Raw genomic sequence first — 21,836 nt, forward strand, 5'->3', positions numbered from 1 at the left:
CTATTTGCATGCAACTATATAGGAATGCATTGAGGTGAGGGCAACCAGTTTGGTGCCACCTGTTGAGAGAAATTTAGCTCGGCTCAGGCAATTTACATATCAGAAGTATAGAGGAGACCTTCCTTTATTAGAATCAACATGAATATTAGTGAGCCAAGCTGATCTTCATGTGAAAAATGATGGTTACTTATTCGTTTATAACTCCATAGGAACGCATTGGCTTGAACGTGGCACAGTGGGCACAAGTAGGACCGTAGCTTGGCTCAGGCTAAATCCTGATGGAGATTGTAGGGGGATGTGGTATGTTTGAAAAACAAAATACATATGTGTGAGCCTATGTGTTTTTCCTATAAGAGAACCCCAATTACCTATTTGCATAAAACTATATAGGGATGCATTGAGGTGAGGGCAACCAGTTTGGTGCCACCTGTTGTGACAAATTTAGCTTGGCTCAGGCAATTTACATATCAGAAGTATAGAGGAGACCTTCCTTTAGTAGGATGAATATGAAAATTAGTGAGCCAAGTTGATCTTCATGGTAGAAAGGATGGTTACTTATTCGTTTCTAACTCCATAGGAACGCATTGGCTTGAAAGTGGCACACTGGGCACAAATGGAACCGTGGCATGGCTCAGGCTAAATCCTGATGGAGCTTGTATGGGGATGTGGTATGTTTGAAAAACAAAATACATATGTGTGAGCCAATGTGTTTTTCCTGTAAGAGAACCACAATTACCTATTTGCATGCAACTGTATGGGAATGCATTGAGGTGAGCGCAACCAGTTTGGTGCCACCTGTTGTGAGAAATGTAGCTCGGCTCAGGCAATTTACATATCAGAAGTATAGAGGAGACCTTCCTTTATTAGAATCAACATGAATATTCGTGAGCCAAGTTGATCTTCATGTTAGAAATGATGGTTACTTATTCGTTTATAACTCCATAGGAATGCATTGGCTTGAACGTGGCACAGTGGGCACAAGTAGGACCGTAGCTTGGCTCAGGCTAAATCCTGATGGAGCTTGTAGGGGGATGTGGTATATTTGAAAAACAAAACACATATGTGTGAGCCAATGTGTTTTTCTATAATAGAACCACAATTACCTATTTGCATGCAACTATATAGGAATGCATTGAGGTGAGGGCAACCAGTTTGGTGCCACCTGTTGAGAGAAATTTAGCTCGGCTCAGGCAATTTACATATCAGAAGTATAGAGGAGACCTTCCTTTATTAGAATCAACATGAATATTAGTGAGCCAAGCTGATCTTCATGTGAGAAATGATGGTTACTTATTCGTTTATAACTCCATAGGAACGCATTGGCTTGAAGGTGGCACAGTGGGCACAAGTGGGACCGTTGCTTGGCTCAGGCTAAATCCTGATGGAGCTTGTAGGGGGATGTGGTATGTTTGAAAAACAAAATACATATGTGTGAGCCAATGTGTTTTTCCTATAAAAGAACCGCAATTACCTATTTGCATGCAACTATATAGGAATGCATTGAGGTGAGGGCAACCAGTTTGGTGCCACCTGTTGAGAGAAATTTAGCTCGGCTCAGGCAATTTACATATCAGAAGTATAGAGGAGACCTTCCTTTATTAGAATCAACATGAATATTAGTGAGCCAAGCTGATCTTCATGTGAAAAATGATGGTTACTTATTCGTTTATAACTCCATAGGAACGCATTGGCTTGAACGTGGCACAGTGGGCACAAGTAGGACCGTAGCTTGGCTCAGGCTAAATCCTGATGGAGATTGTATGGGGATGTGGTATGTTTGAAAAACAAAATACATATGTGTGAGCCAATGTGTTTTTCCTATAAGAGAACCACAATTACCTATTTGCATAAAACTATATAGGGATGCATTGAGGTGAGGGCAACCAGTTTGGTGCCACCTGTTGTGAGAAATTTAGCTCGGCTCAGGCAATTTACATATCAGAAGCATAGAGGAGACCTTCCTTTATTAGAATCAACATGAATATTCGTGAGCCAAGTTGATCTTCATGTGAGAAATGATGGTTACTTATTCGTTTATAACTCCATAGGAATGCATTGGCTTGAACGTGGCACAGTGGGCACAAGTGGGACCGTTGCTTGGCTCAGGCTAAATCCTGATGGAGCTTGTAGGGGGGATGTGGTATGTTTGAAAAACAAAATGCATATGTGTGAGCCAATGTGTTTTTCTATAATAGAACCACAATTACCTATTTGCATGCAACTATATAGGAATGCTTCGAGGTGAGGGCAACCAGTTTGGTGCCACCTGTTGAGAGAAATTTAGCTCGGCTCAGGCAATTTACATATCAGAAGTATAGAGGAGACCTTCCTTTATTAGAATCAACATGAATATTAGTGAGCCAAGCTGATCTTCATGTGAGAAATGATGGTTACTTATTCGTTTATAACTCCATAGGAACGCATTGGCTTGAAGGTGGCACAGTGGGCACAAGTGGGACCGTTGCTTGGCTCAGGCTAAATCCTGATGGAGCTTGTAGGGGGATGTGGTATGTTTGAAAAACAAAATACATATGTGTGAGCCAATGTGTTTTTCCTATAAAAGAACCGCAATTACCTATTTGCATGCAACTATATAGGAATGCATTGAGGTGAGGGCAACCAGTTTGGTGCCACCTGTTGAGAGAAATTTAGCTCGGCTCAGGCAATTTACATATCAGAAGTATAGAGGAGACCTTCCTTTATTAGAATCAACATGAATATTAGTGAGCCAAGCTGATCTTCATGTGAAAAATGATGGTTACTTATTCGTTTATAACTCCATAGGAACGCATTGGCTTGAACGTGGCACAGTGGGCACAAGTAGGACCGTAGCTTGGCTCAGGCTAAATCCTGATGGAGATTGTAGGGGGATGTGGTATGTTTGAAAAACAAAATACATATGTGTGAGCCTATGTGTTTTTCCTATAAGAGAACCCCAATTACCTATTTGCATAAAACTATATAGGGATGCATTGAGGTGAGGGCAACCAGTTTGGTGCCACCTGTTGTGACAAATTTAGCTTGGCTCAGGCAATTTACATATCAGAAGTATAGAGGAGACCTTCCTTTAGTAGGATGAATATGAAAATTAGTGAGCCAAGTTGATCTTCATGGTAGAAAGGATGGTTACTTATTCGTTTCTAACTCCATAGGAACGCATTGGCTTGAAAGTGGCACACTGGGCACAAATGGAACCGTGGCATGGCTCAGGCTAAATCCTGATGGAGCTTGTATGGGGATGTGGTATGTTTGAAAAACAAAATACATATGTGTGAGCCAATGTGTTTTTCCTGTAAGAGAACCACAATTACCTATTTGCATGCAACTGTATGGGAATGCATTGAGGTGAGCGCAACCAGTTTGGTGCCACCTGTTGTGAGAAATGTAGCTCGGCTCAGGCAATTTACATATCAGAAGTATAGAGGAGACCTTCCTTTATTAGAATCAACATGAATATTCGTGAGCCAAGTTGATCTTCATGTTAGAAATGATGGTTACTTATTCGTTTATAACTCCATAGGAATGCATTGGCTTGAACGTGGCACAGTGGGCACAAGTAGGACCGTAGCTTGGCTCAGGCTAAATCCTGATGGAGCTTGTAGGGGGATGTGGTATATTTGAAAAACAAAACACATATGTGTGAGCCAATGTGTTTTTCTATAATAGAACCACAATTACCTATTTGCATGCAACTATATAGGAATGCATTGAGGTGAGGGCAACCAGTTTGGTGCCACCTGTTGAGAGAAATTTAGCTCGGCTCAGGCAATTTACATATCAGAAGTATAGAGGAGACCTTCCTTTATTAGAATCAACATGAATATTAGTGAGCCAAGCTGATCTGCGTTTGAGAAATGATGGTTACTTATTCGTTTATAACTCCATAGGAACGCATTGGCTTGAAGGTGGCACAGTGGGCACAAGTGGGACCGTTGCTTGGCTCAGGCTAAATCCTGATGGAGCTTGTAGGGGGATGTGGTATGTTTGAAAAACAAAATACATATGTGTGAGCCAATGTGTTTTTCTATAATAGAACCACAATTGCCTATTTGCATGCAACTATATATAGGAATGCATTGAGGTGAGGGCAACCAGTTTGGTGTCACCTGTTGTGAGAAATTTAGCTCGGCTCAGGCAATTTACATATCAGAAGTATAGAGGAGACCTTCCTTTATTAGAATCAACATGAATATTCGTGAGCCAAGTTGATCTTCATGTTAGAAATGATGGTTACTTATTCGTTTATAACTCCATAGGAATGCATTGGCTTGAACATGGCACAGTGGGCACAAGTGGGACCGTTGCTTGGCTCAGGCTAAATCCTGATGGAGCTTGTAGGGGGATGTGGTATGTTTGAAAAACAAAATACATATGTGTGAGCCAATGTGTTTTTCCTATAAGAGAACAACAATTACCTATTAGCATGCAACTATATAGGAAGTCATTGAGGTGAGGGCAACCAGTTTGGTGCCACCTGTTGTGAGAAATTTAGCTTGGCTCAGGCAATTTACATATCAGAAGTATAGAGGAGACCTTTCTTTATTAGAATCAACATGAATATTCGTGAGCCAAGTTGATCTTGATGTTAGAAATGATGGTTACTTATTCGTTTATAACTCCATAGGAATGCATTGGCTTGAACGTGGCACAGTGGGCACAAGTGGGACCATTGCTTGGCTCAGGCTAAATCCTGATGGAGCTTGTAGGGGGATGTGGTATGTTTGAAAAACAAAATACATATGTGTGAGCCAATGTGTTTTTCTATAATAGAACCACAATTACCTATTTGCATGCAACTATATAGGAATGCATTGAGGTGAGGGCAACCAGTTTGGTGCCACCTGTTGAGAGAAATTTAGCTCAGCTCAGGCAATTTACATATCAGAAGTATAGAGGAGACCTTCCTTTATTAGAATCAACATGAATATTAGTGAGCCAAGTTGATCTTCATGTGAGAAATGATGGTTACTTATTCGTTTATAACTCCATAGGAACGAATTGGCTTGAAGGTGGCACAGTGGGCACAAGTAGGACCGTAGCTTGGCTCAGGCTAAATCCTGATGGAGATTGTATGGGGATGTGGTATGTTTGAAAAACAAAATACATATGTGTGAGCCAATGTGTTTTTCCTATAAGAGAACCACAATTACCTATTTGCATGCAACTGTATAGGAATGCATTGAGGTGAGGGCAACCAGTTTGGTGCCACCGGTTGTGAGAAATTTAGCTCGGCTCAGGCAATTTACATATCAGAAGTATAGAGGAGACCTTCCTTTATTAGAATCAACATGAATATTCGTGAGCCAAGTTGATCTTCATGTGAGAAATGATGGTTACTTATTCGTTTATAACTCCATAGGAATGCATTGGCTTGAACGTGGCACAGTGGGCACAAGTGGGACCGTTGCTTGGCTCAGGCTAAATCCTGATGGAGCTTGTAGGGGGATGTGGTATGTTTGAAAAACAAAATACATATGTGTGAGCCAATGTGTTTTTCTATAATAGAACAACAATTACCTATTTGCATGCAACTATATATAGGAATGCATTGAGGTGAGGGCAACCAGTTTGGTGCCACCTGTTGTGAGAAATTTAGCTTGGCTCAGGCAATTTACATATCAGAAGTATAGAGGAGACCTTCCTTTATTAGAATCAACATGAATATTAGTGAGCCAAGCTGATCTTCATGTGAAAAATGATGGTTACTTATTCGTTTATAACTCCATAGGAACGCATTGGCTTGAACGTGGCACAGTGGGCACAAGTAGGACCGTAGCTTGGCTCAGGCTAAATCCTGATGGAGATTGTAGGGGGATGTGGTATGTTTGAAAAACAAAATACATATGTGTGAGCCTATGTGTTTTTCCTATAAGAGAACCCCAATTACCTATTTGCATAAAACTATATAGGGATGCATTGAGGTGAGGGCAACCAGTTTGGTGCCACCTGTTGTGACAAATTTAGCTTGGCTCAGGCAATTTACATATCAGAAGTATAGAGGAGACCTTCCTTTAGTAGGATGAATATGAAAATTAGTGAGCCAAGTTGATCTTCATGGTAGAAAGGATGGTTACTTATTCGTTTCTAACTCCATAGGAACGCATTGGCTTGAAAGTGGCACACTGGGCACAAATGGAACCGTGGCATGGCTCAGGCTAAATCCTGATGGAGCTTGTATGGGGATGTGGTATGTTTGAAAAACAAAATACATATGTGTGAGCCAATGTGTTTTTCCTGTAAGAGGAAACCAGGACCACCAGGACCCCGCGCAAAATTCAGCGAAGACATCACGGACTTCATCACTCCACACGCGCTCCCCTCCAAAGACTACATCCTTCTGGGAGACCTCAATTTTCACCTTGAAAAGATCAACGACCGCAACACCACCACCCTCTTGGACAATCTCGCCAACCTTGGACTTAACCAACTGGTCACATCCCCCACCCACATCGCAGGTCACACACTCGACCCCATCTTCACCTCCAGCAATCATGTCTCCTTCAGCCACACCACGGAGCTCCTCTGGACTGACCACAGCTGCGTTCACTTCACCTACAACAAACCAAAACCCACCAACCACCTCCAACCAACTCTGCAAAGAAACTGGAACAAAATCACCACGGACCAGATCTCCACATCACTCCTTCTCAGCACCCCAGCCCACTCTTCTAACGCAAACGAAGCCGCCGCCAACCTCACCCTATGGTTATCCAACACCGCCGACACCTTAGCACCACTGAAGAAACGTCAAAACAAACCTGCCAACAAAAAGGCCTCATGGTTTAACGATGACCTTAAGAAGTCCAAGAAACTCTGCCGCTCCCTCGAAAAGGCCTGGAAAAAAGACCCAACTACTAGCACCAAGGACGCCTTCAAAAACGCCACCCGCACTCACCACCAACTAATCCGAAAGGCCAAGAAAACAGCATTCAAAGATCGACTCGACAACAACGCCCACAACAGCAAGGAACTTTTCAACATCGTCAAGGAATTTGCCAATCCCCCGGCCAATTCCAACGACATCACCCCCTCTCAAGCCCTCTGCGACTCCCTAGCCTCTTTCTTCTACAACAAGATTGCAGACATCCACAACAGCTTCGACAACCATCCCGGAGACCAACCCACCCAACCATCTGCTGAACATTCTCTCCCCGTGAACACCCTTAACGACTGGAACCCAATCTCCACTGAGGACACAATCCGCCTGATGAATTCCATCCACTCAGGATCCCCCACAGACCCATGTCCTCACCACATCTTCAACAAAGCAGACTCCATCATAGCACCGCACCTCCGAGACGTCATCAACAGCTCCCTCAACTCCGCCACCTTCCCGGAAGACTGGAAACACGCTGAACTCACCGCCCTCCTGAAGAAACCCACAGCGGACCCCACCGAACTCAAAAATTACCGCCCCATCTCGCTCCTCCCATTCCCGGCCAAAGTCATCGAAAAAGCTGTCAACAACCAGCTCGCCGCCTTCCTCGAAGCCAACAAATCCCTCGACTCCTCACAATCTGGCTTCCGAGCAAAACACAGCACTGAGACCGCCCTCATCGCAGCAACAGACGACATTCGAACTTTACTGGACAATGGAGACACAGTCGCCCTCATCCTCCTCGACCTCTCAGCAGCATTTGACACAGTCTGCCACAACACCCTGTTACAACGCCTCAATAACATCGGAATCCAAGGAAAAGCACTTGAATGGATCACCTCATTCCTCACAGGAAGAACTCAGAAAGTCCGCCTCCCACCATTCAAGTCCGAAGCCACCGAAGTCATCTGTGGAGTACCTCAAGGTTCTTCACTCAGCCCCACCCTCTTCAACGTATACATGAGCCCCCTCGCGACCATTGCACGCCAACACAACCTCAACATCATCTCTTACGCGGATGACACTCAACTTATCCTCTCTCTCACCAACGACCCCAGCACAGCCAAAACTAACCTACACGAAGGAATGAAAGAAGTTGCCGAATGGATGAAACAAAGCCGTCTGAAACTGAACTCAGACAAAACAGAAGTCCTCATCTTAGGTACTTCCCCCTCTGCATGGGACGACTCATGGTGGCCGGAAGCCCTCGGAAAGGCACCCATTCCGACAGACCACGCACGAAACCTGGGCATCATCCTGGACTCCTCACTCTCAATGAAAAAACAAGTCAGCGCCGTATCATCTTCCTGCTTCAACATTCTTCGCATGCTTAGAAAAACATTTCACTGGATCCCCACCGAAACAAGGAAAACGGTCACCCATGCTCTGGTCACGAGCCGACTGGACTACGGAAACACCCTCTACGCAGGTACTACCGCTAAACTCCAGAAGAAACTCCAACGTATTCAAAACGCCTCAGCCAGGATCATATTAGACATCCCTCGCAACGAACACATCTCCGGTCACCTTAAAGACCTCCACTGGCTACCCGTCAATAAGAGGATCACTTTCCGACTGCTAACCCACGCACACAAATCACTTTACGACATCGGACCAGAATGCCTCAACTCACGACTGTCCTTCTACACCCCGTCCCGCCAACTACGTTCCTCCAGCCAAGCCCTCGCCGGTGTACCTCGCATCAACAAGACCACCATGGGAGGCAGATCCTTCTCATACCTGGCCGCTAAGACTTGGAACTCACTCCCCGCTTACCTTCGCCTCACCCAGAACCACCTAGCATTCAGAAAGCAACTTAAAACGTGGATATTTGACAAATAATCCTCCCCTCCTCTTTAAGCGCCTTGGGACCCTCTGGGTATGTAGTGCGCTATATAAATTCTCTGACTTGACTTGACTTGACCTATTTGCATGCAACTGTATGGGAATGCATTGAGGTGAGCGCAACCAGTTTGGTGCCACCTGTTGTGAGAAATTTAGCTTGGCTCAGGCAATTTACATATCAGAAGTATAGAGGAGACCTTCCTTTATTAGAATCAACATGAATATTCGTGAGCCAAGTTGATCTTCATGTTAGAAATGATGGTTACTTATTCGTTTATAACTCCATAGGAATGCATTGGCTTGAAGGTGGCACAGTGGGCACAAGTGGGACCGTTGCTTGGCTCAGGCTAAATCCTGATGGAGCTTGTAGGGGGATGTGGTATGTTTGAAAAACAAAATACATATGTGTGAGCCAATGTGTTTTTCTATAATAGAACAACAATTACCTATTTGCATGCAACTATATAGGAATGCATTGAGGTGAGGGCAACCAGTTTGGTGCCACCTGTTGAGAGAAATTTAGCTCGGCTCAGGCAATTTACATATCAGAAGTATAGAGGAGACCTTCCTTTAGTAGGATGAATATGAAAATTAGTGAGCCAAGTTGATCTTCATGGTAGAAAGGATGGTTACTTATTCGTTTCTAACTCCATAGGAACGCATTGGCTTGAAAGTGGCACACTGGGCACAAATGGAACCGTGGCATGGCTCAGGCTAAATCCTGATGGAGCTTGTATGGGGATGTGGTATGTTTGAAAAACAAAATACATATGTGTGAGCCAATGTGTTTTTCCTGTAAGAGGAAACCAGGACCACCAGGACCCCGCGCAAAATTCAGCGAAGACATCACGGACTTCATCACTCCACACGCGCTCCCCTCCAAAGACTACATCCTTCTGGGAGACCTCAATTTTCACCTTGAAAAGATCAACGACCGCAACACCACCACCCTCTTGGACAATCTCGCCAACCTCGGACTTAACCAACTGGTCACATCCCCCACCCACATCGCAGGTCACACACTCGACCCCATCTTCACCTCCAGCAATCATGTCTCCTTCAGCCACACCACGGAGCTCCTCTGGACTGACCACAGCTGCGTTCACTTCACCTACAACAAACCAAAACCCACCAACCACCTCCAACCAACTCTGCAAAGAAACTGGAACAAAATCACCACGGACCAGATCTCCACATCACTCCTTCTCAGCACCCCAGCCCACTCTTCTAACGCAAACGAAGCCGCCGCCAACCTCACCCTATGGTTATCCAACACCGCCGACACCTTAGCACCACTGAAGAAACGTCAAAACAAACCTGCCAACAAAAAGACCTCATGGTTTAACGATGACCTTAAGAAGTCCAAGAAACTCTGCCGCTCCCTCGAAAAGGCCTGGAAAAAAGACCCAACTACTAGCACCAAGGACGCCTTCAAAAACGCCACCCGCACTCACCACCAACTAATCCGAAAGGCCAAGAAAACAGCATTCAAAGATCGACTCGACAACAACGCCCACAACAGCAAGGAACTTTTCAACATCGTCAAGGAATTTGCCAATCCCCCGGCCAATTCCAACGACATCACCCCCTCTCAAGCCCTCTGCGACTCCCTAGCCTCTTTCTTCTACAACAAGATTGCAGACATCCACAACAGCTTCGACAACCATCCCGGAGACCAACCCACCCAACCATCTGCTGAACATTCTCTCCCCGTGAACACCCTTAACGACTGGAACCCAATCTCCACTGAGGACACAATCCGCCTGATGAATTCCATCCACTCAGGATCCCCCACAGACCCATGTCCTCACCACATCTTCAACAAAGCAGACTCCATCATAGCACCGCACCTCCGAGACGTCATCAACAGCTCCCTCAACTCCGCCACCTTCCCGGAAGACTGGAAACACGCTGAACTCACCGCCCTCCTGAAGAAACCCACAGCGGACCCCACCGAACTCAAAAATTACCGCCCCATCTCGCTCCTCCCATTCCCGGCCAAAGTCATCGAAAAAGCTGTCAACAACCAGCTCGCCGCCTTCCTCGAAGCCAACAAATCCCTCGACTCCTCACAATCTGGCTTCCGAGCAAAACACAGCACTGAGACCGCCCTCATCGCAGCAACAGACGACATTCGAACTTTACTGGACAATGGAGACACAGTCGCCCTCATCCTCCTCGACCTCTCAGCAGCATTTGACACAGTCTGCCACAACACCCTGTTACAACGCCTCAATAACATCGGAATCCAAGGAAAAGCACTTGAATGGATCACCTCATTCCTCACAGGAAGAACTCAGAAAGTCCGCCTCCCACCATTCAAGTCCGAAGCCACCGAAGTCATCTGTGGAGTACCTCAAGGTTCTTCACTCAGCCCCACCCTCTTCAACGTATACATGAGCCCCCTCGCGACCATCGCACGCCAACACAACCTCAACATCATCTCTTACGCGGATGACACTCAACTTATCCTCTCTCTCACCAACGACCCCAGCACAGCCAAAACTAACCTACACGAAGGAATGAAAGAAGTTGCCGAATGGATGAAACAAAGCCGTCTGAAACTGAACTCAGACAAAACAGAAGTCCTCATCTTAGGTACTTCCCCCTCTGCATGGGACGACTCATGGTGGCCGGAAGCCCTCGGAAAGGCACCCATTCCGACAGACCACGCACGAAACCTGGGCATCATCCTGGACTCCTCACTCTCAATGAAAAAACAAGTCAGCGCCGTATCATCTTCCTGCTTCAACATTCTTCGCATGCTTAGAAAAACATTTCACTGGATCCCCACCGAAACAAGGAAAACGGTCACCCATGCTCTGGTCACGAGCCGACTGGACTACGGAAACACCCTCTACGCAGGTACTACCGCTAAACTCCAGAAGAAACTCCAACGTATTCAAAACGCCTCAGCCAGGATCATATTAGACATCCCTCGCAACGAACACATCTCCGGTCACCTTAAAGACCTCCACTGGCTACCCGTCAATAAGAGGATCACTTTCCGACTGCTAACCCACGCACACAAATCACTTTACGACATCGGACCAGAATGCCTCAACTCACGACTGTCCTTCTACACCCCGTCCCGCCAACTACGTTCCTCCAGCCAAGCCCTCGCCGCTGTACCTCGCATCAACAAGACCACCATGGGAGGCAGATCCTTCTCATACCTGGCCGCTAAGACTTGGAACTCACTCCCCGCTTACCTTCGCCTCACCCAGAACCACCTAGCATTCAGAAAGCAACTTAAAACGTGGATATTTGACAAATAATCCTCCCCTCCTCTTTAAGCGCCTTGGGACCCTCTGGGTATGTAGTGCGCTATATAAATTCTCTGACTTGACTTGACTTGACCTATTTGCATGCAACTGTATGGGAATGCATTGAGGTGAGCGCAACCAGTTTGGTGCCACCTGTTGTGAGAAATTTAGCTTGGCTCAGGCAATTTACATATCAGAAGTATAGAGGAGACCTTCCTTTATTAGAATCAACATGAATATTCGTGAGCCAAGTTGATCTTCATGTTAGAAATGATGGTTACTTATTCGTTTATAACTCCATAGGAATGCATTGGCTTGAAGGTGGCACAGTGGGCACAAGTGGGACCGTTGCTTGGCTCAGGCTAAATCCTGATGGAGCTTGTAGGGGGATGTGGTATGTTTGAAAAACAAAATACATATGTGTGAGCCAATGTGTTTTTCTATAATAGAACAACAATTACCTATTTGCATGCAACTATATAGGAATGCATTGAGGTGAGGGCAACCAGTTTGGTGCCACCTGTTGAGAGAAATTTAGCTCGGCTCAGGCAATTTACATATCAGAAGTATAGAGGAGACCTTCCTTTAGTAGGATGAATATGAAAATTAGTGAGCCAAGTTGATCTTCATGGTAGAAAGGATGGTTACTTATTCGTTTCTAACTCCATAGGAACGCATTGGCTTGAAAGTGGCACACTGGGCACAAATGGAACCGTGGCATGGCTCAGGCTAAATCCTGATGGAGCTTGTATGGGGATGTGGTATGTTTGAAAAACAAAATACATATGTGTGAGCCAATGTGTTTTTCCTGTAAGAGAACCACAATTACCTATTTGCATGCAACTGTATAGGAATGCATTGAGGTGAGGGCAACCAGTTTGGTGCCACCTGTTGTGAGAAATTTAGCTCGGCTCAGGCAATTTACATATCAGAAGTATAGAGGAGACCTTCCTTTATTAGAATCAACATGAATATTCGTGAGCCAAGTTGATCTTCATGTTAGAAATGATGGTTACTTATTCGTTTATAACTCCATAGGAACGCATTGGCTTGAACGTGGCACAGTGGGCACAAGTGGGACCATTGCTTGGCTCAGGCTAAATCCTGATGGAGCTTGTAGGGGGATGTGGTATGTTTGAAAAACAAAATACATATGTGTGAGCCAATGTGTTTTTCTATAATAGAACCACAATTACCTATTTGCATGCAACTATATAGGAATGCATTGAGGTGAGGGCAACCAGTTTGGTGCCACCTGTTGAGAGAAATTTAGCTTGGCTCAGGCAATTTACATATCAGAAGTATAGAGGAGACCTTCCTTTATTAGAATCAACATGAATATTAGTGAGCCAAGCTGATCTTCATGTGAAAAATGATGGTTACTTATTCGTTTATAACTCCATAGGAACGCATTGGCTTGAACGTGGCACAGTGGGCACAAGTGGGACCGTTGCTTGGCTCAGGCTAAATCCTGATGGAGCTTGTAGGGGGATGTGGTATGTTTGAAAAACAAAATACATATGTGTGAGCCTATGTGTTTTTCCTATAAGAGAACCCCAATTACCTATTTGCATAAAACTATATAGGGATGCATTGAGGTGAGGGCAACCAGTTTGGTGCCACCTGTTGTGAGAAATTTAGCTTGGCTCAGGCAATTTACATATCAGAAGTATAGAGGAGACCTTTCTTTATTAGAATCAACATGAATATTCGTGAGCCAAGTTGATCTTCATGTTAGAAATGATGGTTACTTATTCGTTTATAACTCCATAGGAATGCATTGGCTTGAACGTGGCACAGTGGGCACAAGTGGGACCATTGCTTGGCTCAGGCTAAATCCTAATGGAGCTTGTAGGGGGATGTGGTATGTTTGAAAAACAAAATACATATGTGTGAGCCAATGTGTTTTTCTATAATAGAACCACAATTACCTATTTGCATGCAACTATATAGGAATGCATTGAGGTGAGGGCAACCAGTTTGGTGCCACCTGTTGAGAGAAATTTAGCTCAGCTCAGGCAATTTACATATCAGAAGTATAGAGGAGACCTTCCTTTATTAGAATCAACATGAATATTAGTGAGCCAAGTTGATCTTCATGTGAGAAATGATGGTTACTTATTCGTTTATAACTCCATAGGAACGAATTGGCTTGAAGGTGGCACAGTGGGCACAAGTGGGACCGTTGCTTGGCTCAGGCTAAATCCTGATGGAGCTTGTAGGGGGATGTGGTATGTTTGAAACACAAAATACATATGTGTGAGCCAATGTGTTTTTCCTATAAAAGAACCACAATTACCTATTTGCATGCAACTATATATAGGAATGCATTGAGGTCAGGGCAACCAGTTTGGTGCCACCTGTTGTGAGAAATTTAGCTCGGCTCAGGCAATTTACATATCAGAAGTATAGAGGAGACCTTCCTTTATTAGAATCAACATGAATATTCATGAGCCAAGTTGATCTTCATGTGAGAAATGATGGTTACTTATTCGTTTATAACTCCATAGGAACGCATTGGCTTGAACGTGGCACAGTGGGCACAAGTAGGACCGTAGCTTGGCTCAGGCTAAATCCTGATGGAGATTGTAGGGGGATGTGGTATGTTTGAAAAACAAAATACATATGTGCATCCTATGTGTTTTTCCTATGAGAGAACCACAAATACCTATTTGCATAAAACTATATAGGGATGCATTGAGGTGAGGGCAACCAGTTTGGTGCCACCTGTGGTGACAACAAATTTAGCTTGGCTCAGGCAATTTACATATCAGAAGTATAGAGGAGACCTTCCTTTAGTAGGATGAATATGAAAATTAGTGAGCCAAGTTGATGTTCATGGTAGAAAGGATGGTTACGGATTCGTTTCTAACTCCATAGGAACACATTGGCTTGAAGGTGGCACAGTGGGCACAAGTAGGACCGTAGCTTGGCTCAGGCTAAATCCTGATGGAGATTGTAGGGGGATGTGGTATGTTTGAAAAACAAAATACATATGTGTGAGCCAATGTGTTTTTCCTATAAGAGAACCACAATTACCTATTTGCATGCAACTGTATAGGAATGCATTGAGGTGAGGGCAATCAGTTTGGTGCCACCTGTTGTGAGAAATTTAGCTCGGCTCAGGCAATTTACATATCAGAAGTATAGAGGAGACCTTCCTTTATTAGAATCAACATGAATATTCGTGAGCCAAGTTGATCTTCATGTGAGAAATGATGGTTACTTATTCGTTTATAACTCCATAGGAATGCATTGGCTTGAACGTGGCACAGTGGGCACAAGTGGGACCGTTGCTTGGCTCAGGCTAAATCCTGATGGAGCTTGTAGGGGGATGTGGTATGTTTGAAAAACAAAATACATATGTGTGAGCCAATGTGTTTTTCTATAATAGAACCACAATTACCTATTTGCATGCAACTATATATAGGAATGCATTGAGGTGAGGGCAACCAGTTTGGTGCCACCTGTTGTGAGAAATTTAGCTCGGCTCAGGCAATTTACATATCAGAAGTATAGAGGAGACCTTCCTTTATTAGAATCAACATGAATATTCGTGAGCCAAGTTGATCTTCATGTTAGAAATGATGGTTACTTATTCGTTTATAACTCCATAGGAATGCATTGGCTTGAACATGGCACAGTGGGCACAAGTGGGACCGTTGCTTGGCTCAGGCTAAATCCTGATGGAGCTTGTAGGGGGATGTGGTATGTTTGAAAAACAAAATACATATGTGTGAGCCAATGTGTTTTTCCTATAAGAGAACAACAATTACCTATTAGCATGCAACTATATAGGAAGTCATTGAGGTGAGGGCAACCAGTTTGGTGCCACCTGTTGTGAGAAATTTAGCTTGGCTCAGGCAATTTACATATCAGAAGTATAGAGGAGACCTTTCTTTATTAGAATCAACATGAATATTCGTGAGCCAAGTTGATCTTCATGTTAGAAATGATGGTTACTTATTCGTTTATAACTCCATAGGAATGCATTGGCTTGAACGTGGCACAGTGGGCACAAGTGGGACCATTGCTTGGCTCAGGCTAAATCCTAATGGAGCTTGTAGGGGGATGTGGTATGTTTGAAAAACAAAATACATATGTGTGAGCCAATGTGTTTTTCTATAATAGAACCACAATTACCTATTTGCATGCAACTATATAGGAAGTCATTGAGGTGAGGGCAACCAGTTTGGTGCCACCTGTTGTGAGAAATTTAGCTTGGCTTAGGCAATTTACATATCAGAAGTATAGAGGAGACCTTCCTTTAGTAGGATGAATATGAAAATTAGTGAACCAAGTTGATCTTCATTGTAGAAAGGATGGTTACTTATTCGTTTCTCACTCCATAGGAACGCATTGGCTTGAAAGTGGCACACTGGGCACAAGTGGAACCGTGGCATGACTCAGGCTAAATCCTGATGGAGCTTGAATGGGGATGTGGTATGTTTGAAAAACAAAATACATATGTGTGAGCCAATGTGTTTTTCCTATAAGAGAACCACAATTACCTATTTGCATGCAACTATATAGGGATGCATTGAGGTGAGGGCAACCAGTTTGGTGCCACCTGTTGTGACAAATTTTGCTTGGCTCAGGCAATTTACATATGGGTGGTGTATACAGGAGCTTCCTGTGTTAGAATGAATATGAACATTGATGAGCCAAGTTGATCTTGATGGGAGAAATGTAGCTTAATTATTCATCAATAACTCCATATGAATGCATTGGCTTGAAGGTGGCACAGTGGGCACAGGTGGTAACTTTGCTTGGCTCAGTGTATGTCTTAATGGATCTTGTAGGAGGGTGGATTGTTTTTAAAATGATTGTGATCCAATGTGAATTTATTATAGGAAATGTATGATTACTTATTAGAATATAACTGCTTGGGGATGCTTTGAGTTCAAGGCAACCCATATGCTGCCTTAAATTATCATCAGCTCAGAAAACTTACAAACAGGTTCTGCAAAGGACTGCTCTCTTGCTTAACTTGTGATGGTGGCAAAGTTGTCCCATTTTTGTCGAAAGGTTGCTAGTGTCAGACTAAATCCTAATAGACATAATAGTGATACGTTTTGTATTTCAAAAACAACATATTCACTGTATGGCAATGTAGAGTCCCATAAAATGGAGTTCATTGAATCATTTATGATTGCATTTTATATAAAATGTTGCCTGCAAATAAAATGGTGGCTGAATAAGATGTTGGCTGAATAAGATGCTAACTTCAGCCTGCGAATAAGAAGCTGGCCGAATAAGAAGCTAACTTCAGCCTGCGAATAAGAAGCTGGCCGAATAAGAAGCTAACTTCAGCCTCATGCAATACAGGGGGGAAGAGTGACAAGTGTGCAGGTTACAAGAGAAAACAAAGTACAATTAGAGGTATAATACTGCAATATATGCATGTTCTGCTTGCTTCATTTCATTGAGTCTTCATTAGTCCTCATCCCGGATACAACAGGCTACTCGATTCTTGAAAACAAGTTGTTAAAGATTAAGGTTAGGGTGCCTGTAGTGATCTTCATACAATGAGCAATCAACACAGTGGAAGTAGTTGAATATTTATTCAAGCAAGTTCACAAAGAGAAAAGGTGCATGCAGCAGATCAGGCAGGTAACAGCAGAATGAATAGATAACATTCTAACCTACATCAGGATACCTTACACCACATTCCATTACATAGTGCCATTCCATACACAATTAAAGAAACATGAAAACACCACACATCCCCCTCCTCAAACACAAATAAAAACAAAAGATCACAAATTCACAAAATCAATACATTTACTAGGAGTACGAATTGGTCTACCAAAACTACTTGACTTAATAACTCCAGAATTGTGACTTTCCTCTGCAGCAGGAACATGAGTGGTTACTGCCACAGGAATCTCTGCAACTTGAGAGGAACCAAAAGTGGAGATAACAGGACCAGAAATGGCACCACCAAGTGTACTAATGTCCGGAACAGAAAGCTCAAGACTACCAGCGGCTGTTTCAACGTCTGATGCACTAACACCGGGCGAAGCCACAACATCTGATGTATCTACACTTGGCGAAGCCACAACATCTGATGAACCTACACTTGGCAAAACCTCTGACAAACCCTGCTCATCCTCTTTCTCCAAATTTGACAAAGCATTTAACCACCACAAATCCCTACAACCAATATCACACTTTTCAACATTAACGCCAGACTTCAAAAGAGCTATTCGACTCATGTAATGAATGCTACCATCCTCTAGCTGAACAGTATTTTTCATGACCTTGGTGATTAACTTTGGATCTGAAAACCTAGGTTCTAATTTCCCAGATAACTTTCCAGTCTTAATCCTGGCCCACTGTCCAACTTTGACACAAACTTCCTTAGTACCATGTTTGCTATCATAGAACTCCTTATTCTTTGCTTGTGAATTGCAAATGGACTGCTTAACTTGATCAACATCCCAATCATACCTTTTACTTCTGCCAATCCATCCCGGATTGATTTTGCAATGAGGGAATCGGCCTCGCATTAAACCAAAAGGACTCTCACCAACTGTGTCATGGATGGTAAACCTATATGACCAAATGAGTTTGTTCAGTTCATCCTCAAAATTTTTATTTGCTCTGTTAGCCAATTGAAAAACTCCTTTGATAACTCTATTTACTCTCTCCACTACTGAATTACCTCTAGGATGATAAACTGCGGTGAATTTCTGTTCAATACCAATGTTGCTCAAAAATATTCTCATTGCATCCGACTTGAATTGAACGCCATTGTCCGCCAAGATTGAAGCTGGAAAACCCTCCCTAAAAAAAACACTTCTCCAAATAACGAATTACAGTCTTAGTGTCAACTTTCAGAATCACCTCAATTTCTAACCACCTTGAAAAAAGATCAACCAAACCAAAATGTACTTACAAGACCCATCCTGCCAACAAACGGGTCCTAGAATATCCAAGGCAACACATTCCCAAGGTAAATTCGGACAACCTAAGGAAGATAAAGTAGGATTCAAAGTTTTTTGTGTTTTGTCTGCACCCTCACAATGGATACCAGCACGTACCTTTCTTTCAATATCCAAGTCAATTCTCGGCCACCAATATAAAACTTTTATATTTCTATTAGTGCGAGAAATTCCTGGATGTCCCTCATGAACTATATCAATAATCTTGTTTCTTATACCAGAGGGAGGTACCATTTTTCCTCCTCTGTAAATAAACTCCTTCTCAAAGCTTAATTCATCACGCACCTCCCAATATGACCTTAACTTGGGATAAATTTTTGCTTAATTCGACCAACCATTAGTGATTTTGTCCTTTACTGAATGCAAAATTTCATCATCTTGATATTCCTTCTGCCAGACTTGTCTGGAGAGACCAGGAATGTCATCAAACACACCCGCTACACAGTAATCTTTCCACTGATCATTGTCTATTTCTTTAAGTGGTAAAGAAAATCTGCTTAGAAAATCAGCTATCACATTCTTTGCACCAGGCACGTACTGCCCGTCACACACAAAATCTTGTAACCTCATTGACAATCTTGCAATTCTAGCAGACGGTCTGGAGAGACCCTACGTTGTAAGCAGTTTTGTTAAAGGTTTGTGATCCGAAAGCCACTTTATTTTTCATCAAAAAGACGCATCCCATACGTCTCTTGTGAGAAATTGTTAACAAACTTGGCGTAAAACTCTGCTAATCCTAAGAAGGATCGCAAATCGTCCTTAGATTTGGGTACAGGTGCCTTGAGTATAGCTTCCACTAACCCAGTCTTGGGTTTGATACCATAGGTGCCAATTTCATGTCCTAGGTACGTGACAGATCTTTCTGAAAATTTGCACTTACTGCTTTCGGCTACCAAACCATTATTTTTGAGAATCATAAGAACTTCTCTAAGAATGGTGTCATGATGTGTCTTATTCTTCCCCATAATCAAGATATCGTCTTGAAAAAAAAACACTTCAGGAATATGACTAAACAAATTAGACATCAAGCGTGAAAGACTGCAGCAGCCGATGCTAAACCAAACGGCATACGCTTGAATCTAGAACAGACGAAAGGTGTGCAGAAAGAAGTGAGGTATCTACAGTTCTTGTCCAGCACTACCCGATGATATGCGGCTGACAGATCCAGCGTGGAGAACCATTTGGCATTTCTTGTTAAGGAGAACATTTTGTCTATTCTAGGGAGCGGAAATTGGTCAACTAAAATATTATTATCAAGATATCTTAAGTCGACACACAAACGAGCCTTGCCATTGGATTTCCGGGCAACGACCAATGGAGAAACCCATTCCGCCGCTTCCACTGGCTCTATGACCTTGTTTGCTAACATCTTATCTAACTCTCCCTTAACTTCATCTCGGATTATGAAAGGTATGTTCCTGGCCTTATGTATTCTAGGGATAGCACCTTCCTTTAAATGAATCTGGTGAGTGAAGCCCTTCAACCTTCCCATATGGCTTGTAAACACCTCCGGAAACTCCTTCAATACCCACTTCTTGGTGTCCTCCGATTCACAAGACACTAAAACTTGCTCCTTGCTGTTAGGGTCAAGAATGATATTCAGTAATTTTTGGTATTTCCACCCTAACACTGATGGACCTACTTTGGAAATGTACAGTTTACAAGTAGCTTCTCTTTCTTTAAAACGGAAAATCAAAGTCCTAAACCCCAAGAAATCAATATCATTCCCAGTATAGCTTTCTGCGGAAATATCATTGGGTTCTAGCCAAGCCCCAAGCTTGTCGATAAATTGATTCTTCCAAACATCTTGTGCAACTATCGTGAACGGGGAACCTGAATCAGCAGCCAACTGAACAACAATACCACCCACCGAAACAAAACACAAAGGTTTGGAAGAAGAAGAACCTGTGAGGTTCAGACCCACCTTCTTGTTTTGAATGATATTAATCTGTGTCTCCTCAGCCGATGAGGAGGAATTGCATTCGCTATCTTCCTGCACATATGTTACCTTAGAGCCTTTTGATTTCTGCTTAGACTTGCAATTGCAAACTCTTAAAAAATGACCAACCAGACCACATTCCAAACACTTTGCAGTCTTGGCAGGACACCTCTCATAAGTAGCAGAGTGTGAGTAACTCCCACATCTGTAACGCCGGCTTTAAATGCGTTGCTTAATCCTCTGCTTAAGGCTTCGCTGAGAACGGGTGTCGTCCCTCAAGCGTGGAAGCATGCATTGATTCTTCCACTGATCAAGAAGACTAACCTTGATCCTCTTATCCATGCTAACTACAGGCTCATTTCTCCTCCCTGCTCTGGCAAAGGTGACCGAGAAGCACGTGCATGGCTCCATTTCCAACTTCATTGAGAGTAATAGCATTCTACATGACTCTCAATCGGGCTTTCGCATGAATCTTAGTCCTGAGACCGCTCTTCTCGAGGTCACCGATGCCATCAGGGAGGTTTTGGATACTGGAGAGAAGGATATTTTGGTTATGCTGGATCTGTCGGCGGCTTTCGACACCGTCCCCCATGAAGGTCTCCTTTTAAGACTCCAGGAGATCGGTTTTCGAGGGACGGTGTTGAATTGGTTCAAGTCATTTCTGACCGGCCGCCGGCAAGTGGTCTGGGCACCTCCGTTTTCCGCTGAAATGCTGCCGCTGGAGGTGGGGGTGCCGCAGGGTTCCATCTTAAGCCCTACGCTATTTAACATCTATATGGCCCCTCTGGCGGCGGTTGCGGAATCTTTCGGTGCCCAGATCATAACCTATGCTGATGACACCCAGTTGCTCTTTACATTTGATAAGGGCAAGGATTTCGACGGTCCTCGGATTAGAGACTGCTTGGGAGCTGTATTTGCTTGGTTCCAGCGACACAGCCTAAAATGCAATTCCAATAAATCGG

Source organism: Lissotriton vulgaris, chromosome 9, assembly GCF_964263255.1.
Source record: "Lissotriton vulgaris chromosome 9, aLisVul1.2, whole genome shotgun sequence".
Taxonomy (NCBI): domain Eukaryota; kingdom Metazoa; phylum Chordata; class Amphibia; order Caudata; family Salamandridae; genus Lissotriton; species Lissotriton vulgaris.